Genomic DNA, 17992 nt, shown 5'->3' on the forward strand with positions numbered 1-17992 from the left:
TTACTCACAAAGGCAGAAAAGTTAGGTGAGCCAGCTCAGGCTTTATTCCAACTTCCTAACCAAAATGCTATGAGGTTGAAAATATATTTCTCAGACTCTTCTGCAGCAAGGGTTCCAGATGTGGCTTTAAAAATGCCCATCAGAGATTGAGATTTACAAATATTAACTACTATATATAAAAATAGCTAAAAAAACTAAATTTCTTCTGTATAGCACAGGGAACTATATTTAATATCTTGTAATAACTTTCAATGAAAAATAATATGGAAAGGAATTCATACATATATATGTGTATATGAATGACTGGAACATTGTGCTGTACATCAGAAATTGACACATTGTAACTGACTATACTTCAAATAAAAAAAAATATATATATATATATAATGCCCATCAGCACCTTCTGAGTGTCACTTAAAGCAGAAACCCAGATGATTGGAGGCAAAGGTGGGTGGAGGAGCTACGTTATTTTGCTGGGGTGGATGCAGCGGGCCTGGCAGAGATCTAGAAGGAATGCTCACAACAGCCACTTACTGATCTGCAAGTGAGTTTTGGTAATAGCTTCCTGAAATCCTCCCCACCCCTCCTGATGAGCCAGGTGTCTGGCGTTTCTCTGGAAATCACTAGGCACAGCCTGGGACTCAAAGGTAAAAATTAAAAACTGCAGTAAGGTAGCGAAGAGGCTGGCAGGACGTGTTGGACAAAAGTAGGTCAGAATCAACAAAGAATGGGGAGGGGATACAACGTGGGCTGAGGACCCTGACTACAGTTGTGGATTGTCTGTGTTAAGGACTCTGAGTCAGTATGAGTAGATGGATTGGTGTGGACTAAAATGGTGGCCATTGTTCAGATAAATATGTGATTTGGACTTTATTAATTAGAGGAGGGATTTTTTTCCCCCTTCAACATTGATCATTCCTAGGGAGCAGAAAAATACTCTGCCACACAACATCTAAGTGCAAAAGAGATGCTACGGGATGGTGGTGGTGTGAAAAATTTTAGTCCCGCAGTTCCAAGGTTTCCTTAATGAGGTTCACAGCAGTTGGTACTTAAAATAAAATAAGGTACTTATAATAAAGACATCATCATATGTACATATCCTTAAAGATACACATATGGTGCTATAAGTGGGCCTGAAATGTGTTCTACATTCTAAAATCCGATGAAATAAAATCAGTAGCTCAATATGCCTCTCGGCTCTATAAACATGATGTAGCTAATGATCACAGAAAACAAGATCAGCTAGTAAATTTGAAATTTGTCTTTTCCAGTGTCAAAGATAATATTTTTTGCTTTACTTAAAAAGCATTTTTTTAATTAGGACTGTCAGTGTCCATTGGTATATGGGGTTCAGTAGATATGTTCAGATGTTCTAGACAGTGAATCAGAGCAAAGACTGAGGTTTAGACAGTAGTTAAATGCCTCACCCGTGTAATCAGCATCCACATATTGCTATACTGAAAATCCTTAAAACTGAGAACTTCATTAAAACAACTAAAAGAAAGGGAAAAAAATAGCCACAGTCTAGTGGAAGATTTGTAACGTGTAAAAATGACAAAGGGCTATTCATGAGCATATTCTTAAAAACCCCTACACTTTAATAAGTAAAACAACAAACGGACAACAGGTTGCACACTTCTTCCTGTAGGAGAAGCCATGCAGATGGACTCTTATTTGAATGGGGCTGGAGCTGTAGAATTAGTTACTCTTGCAAGTAACTCAGTTAAAAACAAATGCAAATGGGATACACTTCTACAATATCTGAGTAAAAATCTTGGAAAACTTACTCCTCTGTTAAGCAATGACAATGGGAAAATTTGTTAAAATTAACCTCTGCAGAACTCTGGAAATTTAACCAAGGCTTCCAGCAATAAGGGGAATGTTTATTTGAGAAAAAATAACAGCTAAATCTCCATAAAGATAGTCAGTTTTGTCATATCGTAACTTGAACTACCCCCATCCCCGTATCCTCACCTAAATGGTGGCCTTTAAAAGCAAAAGTCTCACAATCAAGGAAGGGGCAGAAGTGATTTGAAGTTACCCAAAAAATCCGCCCCCAGAGAGCTGTCACTTATTCACCTATCTCAAACTCATGCTGTGCAAACAGCCTGTCCCCAGAGTGTTTGTGGAAAACAATCAGCAGTGAGTAACTTTACAACTGCATGAGGCAGTGGTACCAGTACAGGCTAATTAGATGCTGACTAGGAAACTTAGAAGGCAAAATTGAGTATTGAGACTTTCTGGGGGTGGAGGTAGGGTTAAATAGCTCCAAAAAATTCTGAGAATTGTAGAAGTCCGTACACATGTGTGGCATATGGCAAGGAAAGATCTGAGAAAATCTTAAGCCTTCAACTCTGGCTGAACTTGAGGTTCTGCATAAGCAAGAACTAAAGGCTACAGAATAGCTGCAGACTGCCTGCCGGTGCTGAGGGCATCCCTCAGCACGCAGGCACACAGCCACCTGGCAACAGCTCAAACGATTGGCTCCAGGCATTGAAAGAATTCACTGTCCAATCATTATTACAGTGATGACAACTAGGCTTTCTGCACACATACAGATCTCATGGCCATGCATGATAAAGAATACAGACTTTACAGAATTTGTTCAGGAAAGTAACTAAATAAATATCTGCAGCAGCAATGACAATGGAAACAATGATAAACCCTGGAGATGAGGAAAATCTGGCTTTCAGATCTGCCATATTGTAATATTTTAAATGTCCAGTTTTCAACAGAAAATTACAAGATGTACAAAGAAACAGAAAAGTTTGGCCATAACACAGGGGAGAAAGTAGTCAATAGAAACTCCCTGAGGAAACCCAGACACTGGACTTACTAGACAAAGACATAAATAAGGAATTACACATATGATCAAAGAGCTAACCGAAACCATGCCTAAAGAATTGAAGTATGTGAACATCTCATTGTACAGAGAATATCAATAGATAAAATTTACATTAAAAACCAACTGGACATTCTAGAGATACAAATATATTGACTAAAATGAAAAATTCAATAAGAGATTTCTCTGTAGATATGAACTTGTTGAAGAAAAAGTCAGTTAATTTAAAACTACTGAGATTATCCAGTCTGTGGAACAGAAAGAAAAAGGAATGAAAAAAAATGAACACTGTGTCAGAGATAGGTTGGACACCATCAACAATACCAATACACATATAATGTGAACGCCAGAAGGAAGGAGAGAAAAAAAGGGGTAGAAAAAGTATATAAAGAAATAATGGCTGAAAACTTCCCAAATTTGATGAAAACATTAATTTGTACATCCCAGCAGCTCAACAAACTCCACGTGGTATGAACGTAGAGACATCGAAAATAGGCACATCAGACTAAGTGTGTCAAAAGAGAACAAAGAATCTTGACAGCAGAAAGAGAAAAGAGGCTCAACATATTCAAAGGCTCCTCAGTAAGACAGTTGATTTCTCATCAAAAACCATGGAGACCAGAAGGCAGTGGGATGGTATCGTCAAAGTGATAAAAGGAAAATACTGTCACCAAGTATTTTATAGCCAACAAAATGATTCTTCAAAAAAAAAAAAGAAGAAATTAACACACTCCTACAAAGTCTGAAAGGATAAATTGCTAGCAGGCCTGCCCTACAAGAAATACTAAGGATAGTCCAGCAGGTGTAAATGAAAAGACACTCACCTGAAAAATAAAGAGCACTACTACATGAGTAAGAAAATAAAACAGTATAAATACAGTATTACATGTACGTGTTTTCTTCTAATTGATGTAAAAGACAACTACATAAAACAATACTTATGAAACAGTGTAGATGCACTTATAAATGCATAAAGGTGTAACTTGTATGACAGTGACAGCATGAGGAGGGGGAGGGAAAAGATTGATATCAAAGCAAAGTTTTTGTGTACTATTGAAATTAAGTTGGCATTCATGTGAACTAGATTGCTTTAAAACAATATGTTAATAATAATCTCCAGGGCAATGGAGGAGAAGGAGGAGGAGGAAGAGGAGGAGGAGGAGGAGAAGAAAAAGATAAAATAAACAACAAATTAAAATGGCACACTTGAAAATGCCTACTTTGTACAAAAAAGTGTAGTAATAGAGCATTGGGGAAATAAAAAGTCATATAGAAAGCAGATAGCAGATGTAACTTCAACCTGATAAGAAATTACATTAATGTAAATGAATTAAATATTCTAATCAAAATAGTAAAGGCAGAAATAAATGGAATAGAGAATAGATGAATAACAGAGAATAATCAACAAAAAGAAAAGTTGGTTCTTTGAAAAGATCAAGAAAATTGACAAATTTTTAGCTAGTACTGAAGAAAAAAAGGGAGAAGGTTCAAATTACTAAGATGAGAAATGAAAGGAAGGATGTCACTACTGCCCTAACAAAAATAACAAGGAATATAAGGGAATACCATGAATACTTGTATAGCCAATAAATGAGATAATCTAGATGAAATGGATAAATTCCTAGAAGAATATGTGACTAAATCTAATTCAAGGAGAGATAGAAAACTCAAATAATCCTACAATAAGTAGTGACTGAAACAGTAATCCAAAACATTCCCACAAGGAAATGCTAGGCCAGTATGGCTTTGCTGGTGAATTCCATCAACTACTTAAAGAAAAAACAAAAACAAAAAACAAACAAACAAAAAATGCTTCACAAACTCGTCTAAAAATAAAGAGGTGGGCACACTTCCCAATTCATTCAATGACACGAGTATCACACTGATACCAAAACCAGACAAAGGCATCACAAGAAAACTAAAGACTATCTCTTATGGATATAAATGCAAAAGTCCTCAACAGAATAAAAGCAAATCCAATCCATTAACATATAAAATAGACCACAATTCAGTGGGATGTATCCAGGTATGCAAAGGCACTTCAACATACAAGTCAATTCATGTAATATGCAATATTAATAGAATAATAGATAAAAACTAGGAATAGAAGAGAACTTCCTCAACTTGACAGAGAACATCTATGAAAAACCTGGAGCAAAGATCATACATAATGGTGAAAGACTGAATTATTTCCTCCCAAAATCAACATTGTACTAGAGGTTCTAGTCAAAGCAAACAGACAAAGAAAATAAAGCCTCTAGATTAGAAAGAAAGAAATAAAACTATTTCAATTCCAGATGACATGATATTATACATTGAAATCACAAGGAATCCACAAAGAAAAAAGAGAGAGAGAGAGAGAAAAAAAAAACTATTAGAATTAACAACATAGTTTGACCAAAATTGTAAGACACAAATCGATATATAAAAAAGTAATTATATTTCTATACAACAGCAGTGAATAATCTAAAAATAAAATGTAGGAAACATTTTCATTTACAATAGCATCAAAAAGAATAAAATACTTAGGAATATTAAGAAAAATATGTGGAATACTGAGGAAAATGTCTGAAACTTGTATATTGAAAACTAAAATACTACTGATAGAAGTTAAAAATGACCTAAAATAAATGGAAAGCTCTTCTGTGTTCATGGATCAGAAGCCTTATCATTGTTAGGATGGCATTTGTCCTCAAAATGACCTATAGATTCAATGCAAATCTGGCTTTTTGTGAGAAATGAGCAAACTGTTCCTAAAACTATGGAAATGCAAGATACCCAGAATAGTCAAAACAATCTTGAAAAAGAACAAAGTTTTGAAGTTTCCAAATTCAAAACTCAGTAACAAAATGGTAATCCATACAGTGTGGTACTTGCATAAAGGACACACAAATAGATTGAGAGAAAAGAACTGAGAGTCCATAAACAAACTCTTACATGTAGCCAGTAAATTTTTCATAAAGGTTCCATGACAATCCAACGGGAAAAAGTAATTTTTACAAAAATGATGCTGGGACACCTGAACATACACCTGGAAAGAAAGAAAACTGAACTTTTATCTTAACACCATTTATGAAAATTAACTCAAAATAAATCACAGACCTGAAATTATAAAACTTTTAGAAAATGAACAATGAGAAAATCTTCAGGATTTTGAAGTACAAATACTTCTAAGATATGACAGCAAAAGCACAAACAACAAAAGAAAATATATCAAGTGAACTGGACTTCAGTAAAATTAAACACTTCTGTGCTTCAAAGGACTTCATCAAGAAAGTAAGAAGACAATCCACAGAATGGGTGAAAATATTTCCAATATTTTCCCTGATAAGGGACTTTTTATCCAGAATAGACAAAGGAGACTTAAAACATGAAAATACAAAGACAAATACAATTAAAATTGGCAAAGAATTTGAATAGATGTTTCTCCAAAGAAGACATACGAATGGGAAATAAGCACATAAAAAGATGTTCAACATCAGTAGGCATTAGGGAAACAGAAATCAAAAGCACAATGACATGCCACTTCATACCAAATAGGATGACAAATATATATGATATATGATATATAAATATGTATCTATAAACTCGGTAATAAAAAGTGTTGATGAGGATGTGGAGAAACTGGACTCCTCATACATTACTACTGGAAATATAAAATGGTGCAGTCACTTTAAAAACTACTTTAGCAATTCCTCAAAATGTTAAAAGTAGAATACATCCCAGCAATTCCATTTTTTGATATATCCTGAGAAGAACTGAAAATATGTGTTCACACAAAAACTTGTCCATGAGCATTTACAGCAGAATTATTCATCATCAACTGATGGATGGATAAGCAAAGTGGTGTATTTATAACAATGGCATATTATTTGAACACAAAAAGGACTTTGGGTACTGATATATGCTACACCATGGATGAGCCTTGACAACGTCACACTAAATGAAAGACGACAATCAAAAAAGGCAGCATACTGTATGGTTCTACTTATATGAAATGCCCAGAACAGGCAAATCCGTAGAGACAGAAAGTAGAGTGGTGGCTGCTGGGGTCTAAGGGAAAGGAAGTTTAGGGAGTGACTTACTAAAGGGTACTGGTTCTTTTTGGGAGTGATGGCTACAAAACCCTGAAATGTAATTAAAATCCTAATGCACAATTTCAAAGGCTGCATTTTATGGTATGTGAATTATATCTCCATAAAGCTGTTACTTTTGAAGCTGAGCCCACATATGGAGCAACTGGCCCAGCACTGACTGTAGCATCTGGAGGGGGAGTGACCCACCCACCCACCACAAAGGAAAGGATCACCTGACCCAGTGTTGGAGGGGTGCAATCTTCTTGCCGAAAGACACTGTGAGCAGCACAGACAAGGGGGCAAACAGAGCAAGGTGAGTTTGTGAAACAGGGCGAAGACACAAAGGCCTCTCAATAAAACCATTAAGAGCACACAGTCTCTAGGAGAACACATCTTTGTTTTTAAAATTTTTTATATCTGTTTTATTCCTATTACATTTTTAATCTTTATTTTTAAACAGTCCTATATGTTTACAATTCTCATTTCATTTATATTCTCTTGGTTTTGATCTGTTATTTATTAGTCACAGGTTTCAAATATTGTATTTTGAATTTTCTCTTCTTTTTATTAAGATTCTTAAAAGATATCTCAACTCGATTCCTATTCTGCTTCAACTTGCTCTTCTATTATTGATTATACACTGTTTTCAAACCTTCTTTTCCTCCATTCTTTTAAAATTCTCTCTCTCTCTCTTTTAAGTTTTATTCCCACATAGGCTTTAGATAGATAAATAAATAAACTCCTTTAAGGACCACAATAGATAACTGATACTCCAAAAGCCACAGGGCCAGAGAGATATGAGCAGAATGAAGAAGCAGAGGAAGTCCTGCCAATTAAAATAGCAAGAGAAATCCCCTCAAAGAACGATCAATAAAATAGACATTGATGGCCTACTAGATCAATATTTCAAAAAAGAAGTGATCAAATTACTGAAGGAACTAAAAGAGATAGTCTTTAGAGACATAAAATATATCAAAAACAAAATAGAAGCTATAAAGAAGAGCCAAGTAGAATTGGTAAATTCATTGGCTGAAATGAGATCTGACCTAAAGGCTGTACAAAGCAGGCTAGATAATGCAGCAGAACGAATAAGTGACCTAGAAGACAGGACAACAGAAAGAACCCAATCAGAACAGCTGAGAGAAAAACAAATATAAAACAATGAAAACAATATAAGGAACCTATGGGATAATATAAAGCATGCCAATCTATGCATAATAGGGGTTCCAGAAGGGGAAGAAAGAACAAAGGGGATGGAAAAGGTAATTAAAGAAATCATGACTGAAAACTTCCCAAACCTAAAGAAGGAATCAGACACCCAAGCACAGGAGGCTCAGAGGGTCCCAAACAGGAAGAGCCCAAAGAGAAACACGCCAAGATATATCATAAATCAAGATGGCCAGACTGAAGGATAAAGAAATGATCCTAAAGGCAGCAAGAGAAAAACAAAGAGTGAGTTACAAGAGAAGGCTCTCAGCTGATTTCTCTACAGAAACACTACAGGCCAGAAGGGAGTGGCAAGATATATTCAAAGTCCTGAATGAAAAAAAAAGATGCAGCCTAGGATACTTGCTCCAGCAAGGCTATCCTTTAGAATAGAAGGAGAGATAAAGAATTTCACAGAGAAGCAAATACTAAAAGAATTTAGCAACACTAAACCCATGCTAAAAGAAATATTGAAAGGTCTACTCTAAATAGAAAAGAAGCAGGATGCTACAGAAATGAGAATTCATGACTGTGAGAGTATTATTCCTTTCTTCTTTTTTTTTTTTAAATCTTTTTCTCAGTAGGATGGGTTTGAGATTACATTAATATCTGTTTAGTACACACAGTTACAGTAATTGGTTAACAGACTTACAAAAAAGTGTAATCACAACCCAAAATCTTACAAGTGAGTCACAAAAACTAAATACAATACAAAGGAAAATTACCATACCACAAAAGGAAGAAGAAAGGAACCAAGAAGAAATACCAAATCAACTGCAAAAATAAGTTCAAAATAGCAATAAACCCTCATCTATCATTAATTACTGTAAATGTTAATGGTCTAAATGCTCCAGTCAAAAGACAGAATAGCAGACTGGATAATAAAGCAAGAACCTTCAATACACTGCATACAAGAGACACACTTTAGGGAGAAGGACACATATAGATTGAGAGTGAATGGACGGAAAATGATATTCCATGCAAATGGAAATGCCATAAAAGCAGGTGTAGCAGTATTGATTTCAGACAAAATAGACTTTAAAACAAGGGTCATAAAGAAAGATAAATAAAGACATTTTATAATGATTAAAGGATCAATACAAGATGAAGATATTACAATCATTAATATATATGCACCCAACATGAGCACCTAAGTACATTAAACAACTACTAACAGAGATAAAGGGGGAAATTGATGGGAATACAATCATTGTCAGAAATTTTAACACCACATTAACATCACTAGACAGATCTTCCAGACAGGAAATAAATAAGGCAACAGAGAAATTAAATGATACAAGAGAATAATTGGATTTAGTGGATATTTTCAGAGCATTACAATCCCCCATAACAGAATAAATAATCTCTTAAAATGTGTGTGGAACATTTTCTAGGATTGATCATGTACTTAGTCACAAAAGAAGCCTCAACAATTTTAAGAAGATAGAAATTATCTCAAGCATCTTTACTGACCACAATGCCATGGAAACTAGAAATCAACTTCAGAGAAACAAAGGAGAAAGAAAGGAAAGCATTGAGATTAAACAACATGCTATTAGAAAACCAATGGGTCAATGATGTAATCAAAGTTGAAATTAAAGAATACCTTGAGACAAATGAAAATGAAAACACAACCACACAAAACATATGGGACACAGCAAAAGCAGTGCTAAGAGGAAAGTTTAGGGTAATGCAGGCCTTCCTCAAAAAAGAAGAACAATACCAAATAAACAATCTAACCCACCAGCTGAAAGAACTAGAAACAGAAGAGCAAAAACACACAAAAGTCAGCAGAAGAAAGGAAATAATAAAGATCATGGAGGAAATAAATAAAATAAAGATTAAAAAAATAGAGAAAATAATCAATCAAACCAAAAGCTAGTTTTTTGAAAGAATAAATAAAATCGAAAATCCTCTGGCCAAACTCACAAAGAAGAAGAAAGAGAGAGAACAAATTTGCAAAATAAGAAAGGAAAATGGAGAAATTACAACAAATAACATAGAAATACAGAATATCATATGAGAATATCATGACAAACTACATGGAAAAAAATGGATAACCTAGTGGAGATGGACAAGTTTCTGGAAACATACAGTCCACTAAGACTGAATCAAGAAGAAACTATCCACTTCAACAAATGGATCACTAGGAATGAAATTGAATTAACAATAAAAAACCTCCCTACAAATAAAAGTCCAGGACTGGACAGCTTCACCGGGGAGTTCTACCACACATACAAAGAAGAACTCATACCAGTCCTTCTCAAACTCTTCCAGAAGATTGAAAAGAAGGAATATTCCCAAACTCATTCTATGAAGCCACCATTACCCTGATACCAAAACCAGGCAAAGACACCACCAAAAAAGAGAATTACAGACCAATATCACTGATGAACACAGATGAAAAATGTCCTTACCAAAATACTAGTAAATAAATTCCAACAGCACATAAAAAAGATAATACATCATGCTCAAGTGGGGTTCATCTCAGGGACACAAGGGTGGTTCAACATATGAAAATCAATCAATGTAATAATTCACATCAACAAGAGAAAGGACAAAAACCACATGATCATCTCAATAGATGCAGAAAACTTTTGATAAAATTCAACACCCATTTATGATAAAAATTCTCACCAAAGTGGGTATTGAGGGAACATATCTCAACATCATAAAAGCTATAGATGACAAACCTACAGCCAGCATAGCACTCAACGATGAAAACCTCAAAAGATTCCCACTAAAATCTGGGACAACTCAAGGATGCCCACTATCACCACTCCTATTCAACATAGTCTTGGAAGTCCTGGCCACAGCAATCAGGCAAGTAACAGAAGTAAAAGGGGTCTAAATTGGAAAAGAAGAGGTAAAAGTGTCACTATATGCAGATGACACGACAATATATATAGAAAACCATAAAAGGTCCACACAAAAACTACTAGAGCTGATCGAAGAATTTAGCAAAGTAGCAGGTTACAAGATTAATGTTCAAAAATCAGTTGCATTTCTTTACACAAATGATGAGTCAACAGAAAAAGAAAGTAAAGAAACAATCCCCTTTAAAATAGCACCCAAAGTAATAAAATATCTAGGAATAAATCTAACCACAGACGTGACAGAATTATACACAGAAAACTATAAACCATTGGTGAAGGAAATTAAAGAAGACTTTAAAAAATGGAAAGGTATCCCAAGCTCTTGGATTGCAAGAATCAATATTGTTAAAATGGTCACACTGCTCAAGGCAATCTACAGATTTAATGCAATCCCTACCAAATTATCCTGGACATATTACATAGAACTAGAACAAATCACAATAAAATTTATATGGAACCATCAAAGACATAGAATTTCCAGGGAATAACTTAAGAAAAAAGAAAGAGGCTGGAAAAATAACTGTCCCAGACTTGAGACAATTCTATAGAGTTACAGTCGTCAAGACAGCATGGTATTAGTACAAAAACAGACATACAGCCAAATGGAACAGAATAGAGAGCCCAGAAATGAGCCCAAATACTTTTGGTCAACTAATATTCAACAAAGGAGGCAAGAATATACAATGGAATAAAGATAGTCTCTTCAGCAAGATAAACATAAGACAAGATACAATAAACCTCCTAGGAGAAAATACAGGCAAAATATCTGACATACATCTCAGAAATCTTCCCCTAGGGCAGTCTACCCAAGCAATAGAAATAAAAGCAAGAATAAACAAATGGGACCTAATGAAACTTACAAGCTTCTGCACAGCAAAGGACACCTTAAGTAAAACAAAAAGACAACCTACAGAATGGGAGAACATTTTTGCAAATGAAACTAACAAAGGCTTGATCTCCAGAATATATAAGCAGCTCATATGACTTACTAAGAAACAACCAAATAACCCAATCCAAACATGGGCAGAAGACCAAAACAAGCAATTCTCCAAGGAAGATATACAAATGATCAATGGGCACATGAAAAAATGCTCAATATCACTAATTATCAGAGAAATGCAAATCAAAAGTACAATGAGGTATCACCTCAAACCAGTCAGAATGGCCATCATTCAAAAATCCACAAATGACATATGCTAGAGAGGCTGTGGACAAAGGGAAACCTCCGACACTTCTGGTGGGAATGCAGTTTGGTGCAGCCACTTTGGAAACAGTATTGAGTTTCCTCAAAAGACTAGGAATAGAATTGCCATATGACACAGGAATCCCACTCCTGTGCATATATCCTGAAGGAACCCTACTTCAGGATGACAGCTGCACCCCAATATACATAGCAGCACTATTTACAATAGCCAAGACATGGAGATAGCCTAAATGTCCATCAACGGATGACTGGCTAAAGAAGTGGTATATTTATACAATGGAAAACCACTCGGCTATAAAAACTGACAATATAGGGCCATTTGCAGCAACGTGGATGCTCCTGGAGAATGTCATTCTAAGTTAAGTAAGCACCGTAACAAGGAATAAAGAGAAGTTACCTCTAAGTACAGTTATTTTGATTAAAATATACATACAGAAAGCAAGTCACCCCCACGACTGCTGCCAGGAGGAGCATCTGAATGTAATAGCCCAGCCCAAGCAAAGTAGATTCCTACCTTCTCTCCGTAGAATTTCCTGTAGAAAGACAGAAGGTAGTTTCAGAAGACACACATATTCACTCTGTAGCTTCATCCTCATGTTAATTTCTTTTTTCTTTGTTTTTAAGGTGGGGCATAAATAGGTTTATTTATTTGTTTTTTAAATGGAGGCATTGGGGATTTAACCCAGTACCTCATGCATGCTAGGCATTCACTCTACCACTGAGTTATACCCTCCTTCCATCATACTAATTTCTGATTCTAAATCAAGGGGGCTTTAAGTTTAAACCTCTGACTCAATTCACACTTAAAACATATGCGTTTTCACAGCAGCCCCCAAATTCTACCGTGAAATAAGAAGTATTTTACGTATCATAGAAATACAGATCACTGGTTCACCTGCTGAAGAGAGATAAATGAGAACAGAGCAAAGGAGGGGACGAGGCCGACTCCGGAGCAGATGCAGGGGATCATCACCACTCACTGGACAGTCTGGCACATTCAACAAATCCCACCAAAGATCATTCTTAACAGGCTTGACACAAGTGGACTTCAACTACTGGCTCAGTCATCTGAGTCTGCCTTATCTCGGGAACTTCCCTGGAGCAAATGCATCGTAAACCACAGATAATAAGGAAATGGCTGATAATGATAACAACTGGGAGTGCAATGTCTCTCTGACAAAATATTTATAAAACTCATGTGGGAATGGGAGAGGGCAGGAGGGATGTGGCTGAGTAAGGAACTGCCCTGTATTCTTTGTATCTAGCACGTCGGCTGTTCCTAGGTTTCAAAAACACTTCAATGTTACTCAGTTAAACTGGAGTAGACGGAACAGGCCAGGGAGGCAAGATTAGAAGAAAGGAGGCAGGGCACGAAGCGGTGCCAGGCTGGTCCTGAAAGGGAGACAGACACAGACAGGCAGACACAGAGGGCTTAGGGATGAGGCGGAAAAATGAGGCAGCGGCTCAGGTGTGTTTGCTGCTGCTGCTACTTCCCTCAGCTGGAGCACTGCTGACGCGGCAGTGCTGGGTAAGACCTGTGACTTTCCTCAGCTCTGAGTTCTCTCGGAAGCTTCCGGCTCAGTCTGGAGCTGAGATGAGCTCCGAGGGCTTAGCCTAGGGGGGACTCAGCTCTGAGAACAGCCTAGAGTCCTGAGAAACTTCACGCAGGAACCCCTAGGGCTGGACCAGCGCTCACAGGGCTGCTGTGAGACCAGCTCCATCGTCAGAGACCTGGGCTTGGACTATTCCATGGGGAAAATGGCTGAGCCCGATGCCAAATCAGATAGGAGGGACAAAGTGTGTTCATTCTCATGTGACTGGTCTTTGTGGCCTGGCTCACAGATGGCAGGCTCAGGATGGTGTCTGGCAGAGAAAACCCTGGCAATGGGTTTGAGATGTTTTGGACTCTTTCTTGTTAAGCTTTTTGTAATACATTCTTATCAACTATCCATCCTGAAAATGCCACATTCAAAACTGAAAGAATGTTAGAAGTTGCTTGCTCCAACTGGCCAATGGTAAACACACCCTGCTACAGTTAGAGAGCTGGTCAGGCAGCCTCTGCCTGCATATTTACAATGACGGAGAGTTCATTACTTCCAAAGGTTACATGTCGGCAAGAATGTCAGAAAGAATTTTTGAACCTTAAACAGATGTCTGCCCCCTAGTCCTTGCTGAAAGGCTAGAAATAATGAGGATCCCTTCAAATGTAGTTTTGTCTGATTGTTATCTCTCTCTGTCAAAAACACCCCAATTCTTAACATCAATTTTTCAAAATTCAGCTTTGATTTCTTTTTATCAAACTTATACCATACATTCATTAAAGAGTCAAACAGTTCTCGAACACCGATTGTAAAAAGGAGCAGTTCCCAACAACCACCCGATTTCCTGGTCAGAAGCAACAATGTTCAGCTCCTACTGCTGACTCTTGGAATAAAAACTCCCTATTTCTGACTAATATCCTTGTAACACAGCCTACTGACTTTTTCAGCTTTATGTATCACCTATTTAACTTTCTATTTTGGAAAATGAATATTAAGCTCTCTTTCAAACCACATCTCCTCTACACACCCAAACCTTCATTCTTCCAACCTTTTGATACAAATACATTATAATTTTGATCAGCTCAGTATCCTTGATTTACATTATTAGGACTCTGTACAGACTGTTCACAGCTGTAGCAAGTTGTCTGCTAGGCTTACTTTTTTATTCCCTACTTTGTTTTTCCTGGAGTTAATAATTGTCTTGGTGGTTCATAGCTTAGATTTCTCTGCGCTTAACAATTCAACCCCATACCTTCTCCTAATGAATAACTTTCTCAATACTTTCCAATTCATTGTCTACAAATTTCATCTCCTTGAATAAATCTCTTCAGATCTCCTTCAACCTGGATTAACGACATGCTAGTCTTGTCACAGAGCTCAAGGGGCCACTAGTGGGAAGCAACAAGGGAATACATGGACCAGGAGAAGGGAACAGATCAACATAATTTCCTTCACAAAACATACTTAAAATAGTGGGAAAATTGTTTTCTTTACAAACACAAACACACACACCAACCCCAAAATCCCATAAAGAATGATTAAATAGCCATCAAACCCATTGCCCTGCCATCAAATTCTGTATAACATAAAACAAAAATAACAGAAGGAATATATCATATAAATATGAATCTCAAGGGGGATGGGGTACACTCAGTGGCAGAGTGTGTGCTCAGCAAGCATAAGGTCCTAGATTCAATCTTCAGTACCTCTATTAGAAAAAAAACATTAGAAACAATAGAAAAATGTATCAACTTTAAATATTTACAAATATATAAACTTCCTCTTTTAAAACTGTTCTACAGGATAATCCGGGTTAATGAGAAAGTGCCTCTTCATGACTGTGATCCTGCTGATAATTGTGGGAGGAAATTAGAGTATGACCACATGAAATAAAATCCCTTATGAAATAATGATCCCGGGTGACAATCATTATTGGCTGCTGTCATCACAAAAAAGAGGGTCAACTGGACATTATGTACCTTATGACAGGAGTACAAAACTTCATATAACAAATATTCTTGCACAAATTTGAACCTCGTTCAGATCAAGCTTTTAGGGGAGGATCAAATCACTTAGCTAAAGCCAATACATAGGATGGAGAAATAAGTCTAACCACAGGGGAGAATGAAATCAACCAAACAGGAAATAGAGAAATCCCTCAGCAATTTCAAGGAAAATGAGAAACAGGAAAATTATAGATTAGAACCCACTTGAGAGATATGCTAGCTGCAATGTGTGAACTTAGTCTGGATCCTGATTTCAACCCCAAAACTGCTTAAAAGTGTATTTTTGTGACAATCAGGGAATTATTTTGTAACCCTAAAAAAAATGAATATTCCAATTGTATTTGAAAGAGACCTTGTCATTTCACTAATGAAAGGTTAAGCTACGTAGGATTGCCTTCAAAATGATCCCGAAGTGGGGGAGGGGAAGAGGTGGAGATGAAAGTTGCAACAACAGTGACTCTGAGTTGATAATTCTGGAGATGGGTGACTGATACAGACAGGCTGGCTGTGCTGTTCTCTCTACTTCTGTACGTGTTTGAATCTTTCCATAAAATGTGAAACAAACAAAAAGACTTCAGTGATTTAAAACCCTCACTTGGAAGGTTAAGAGGTTTGCCCAAGTAGGTGGGCATCTGAATGGGGCACTGAGATTAGGAAGATCAGGCACCTGGCTCCAGGCCGACCTGGGGCTACCTTGACCCTTCTCTTCTCCTCACCATCCACAGCCAGCCCATAACTGCATCCTGTCAGCTCCACTCCCCAAACGCATTCTCCCTGGCTCCCACCATCTCTCATCTGGCCCACTCCAAGAGCCTCCGACCAGGCCTCCCTGCTTCCTGGGTCCCTGCAATTCATTCTCCACATTATCTTTGCAAATTGTGAGAGAAAATTACCTTAGTGCTTAAACTATCATGACTGCTTCTCACTGCACTTAGAGTCTACACTACTTTCCGTGCTCCTGATGCCCTTCTAAACCTCGCGTCTCATCACTCTCACCAGCGTTGGCTCCAGTATCTCCTCAAACCTGCTGAGCACATTTGTGCCTCGGGGCAATGGACAAGCTGCCTCTATTCCTGGGGTGACTTATCCCAGATCCTCAAAGACCAGCCTCCTTATCACCATCTCAGCTCACATGTAACCTTCTCAAAGATAGCTTTCTTGACTCCATTTCCCCCAAGTCTCCCATCTCAACACTGTATTATTTCCTTCATTTCAATCTGAAATTGTTTCCTTATTAGCCCGATTATTTTTGTTTGCTCAGTTGTCCTTGGCCTCCCTCCTCCCAGCAGCCTTGCACAAACAGCATAAGCTCCCGGGGAGCAGCCGGCGCTGATGCTCTGAGAATACACATGCTGAGCGCGACATTACAGTCACGTGGTGTAGTGAAACGGTGTCGAACAGCAGATAGAGCTAAGCAGTGAGAATACTTCTCTTATTTTATAATTTAAGTGAAACCTAACATTTACTCCTGTTTAATGAAGAATTTGGTAGGTCTTTGTTCCCAGTTCCTGGACGGCAACCCCTAAAGCCTTGAAATTTCCCAAGATAGGAGTGTCTTTACTATTCATGGTGGACCCTTGGATGGCTTGTGTTCATGAGATAACTCAGGATGGGGACTGGCCAGCCAGAGACACCAACCATGTGATTAGAGGAGTGGGGCTTTGAGCTTTGTGACAAGTGACTGACCATCAGGAGAGGTAGGGGCTCAAATGTTAGGGCTTTGACTTACAGTTAGTGTTTGGGGTAGCCATGTCAGTAGTGACCCAATAAATCATGTCTTTGTAATAAAGTCTCCAGTAAAAACTTGGGGCAACAAAGCTCAGAGCTCCTGTGAGCTTCCTGGTTGGTAACACTCTTGGAGGACTGTCACACTCAGAAGCCATGAGGGCAACCCTGAGCCCTTCCCACTGGAGTGCTCTCCACAACAGCTCACCTGATGAGATCTAAGGGCTGCTTCTTGTCTATGCTTCGAGGAGGAGCACATTCCCTGTACAGAAGGCCCTGTTCGCTGGGGCAGCTGAGGTCCTCTGATGGAGGCTGAAGTTGCACTGGGAAGCAGAAGCAAACAGGTGAGCGTCACTGTCACCACGTGTTCACATGTTCTGCTAATAAAATGTGGTGCTAACACTTTGTGGTCATTTGTAAATAAGGGGCCCTCCTTTGCCAGAAGGGATGGAGGTACCATATAATTTTTCATAATTCTCACCGAGGATTAATACTAACCCCTTGAGGGTCATTTGC

General features: G+C 37.6%; 1 long non-coding RNA gene across 1 annotated transcript in view; it reads right to left on the reverse strand.

Annotated features, from left to right (window-relative positions):
• The window catches only part of LOC141577352 (uncharacterized), a 42113-nt gene extending 29402 nt beyond the window's left edge, over positions 1–12711 (reverse strand). Inside the window, exon 1 of the long non-coding RNA XR_012506224.1 lies at positions 12638–12711. This is a non-coding gene — a long non-coding RNA (uncharacterized LOC141577352). The remainder of the gene's footprint in view (positions 1–12637) is intronic.
• Between the last annotated feature and the right edge of the window lie 5281 nt (positions 12712–17992).

Source organism: Camelus bactrianus, chromosome 4, assembly GCF_048773025.1.
Source record: "Camelus bactrianus isolate YW-2024 breed Bactrian camel chromosome 4, ASM4877302v1, whole genome shotgun sequence".
In the NCBI taxonomy this organism is placed as follows: domain Eukaryota; kingdom Metazoa; phylum Chordata; class Mammalia; order Artiodactyla; family Camelidae; genus Camelus; species Camelus bactrianus.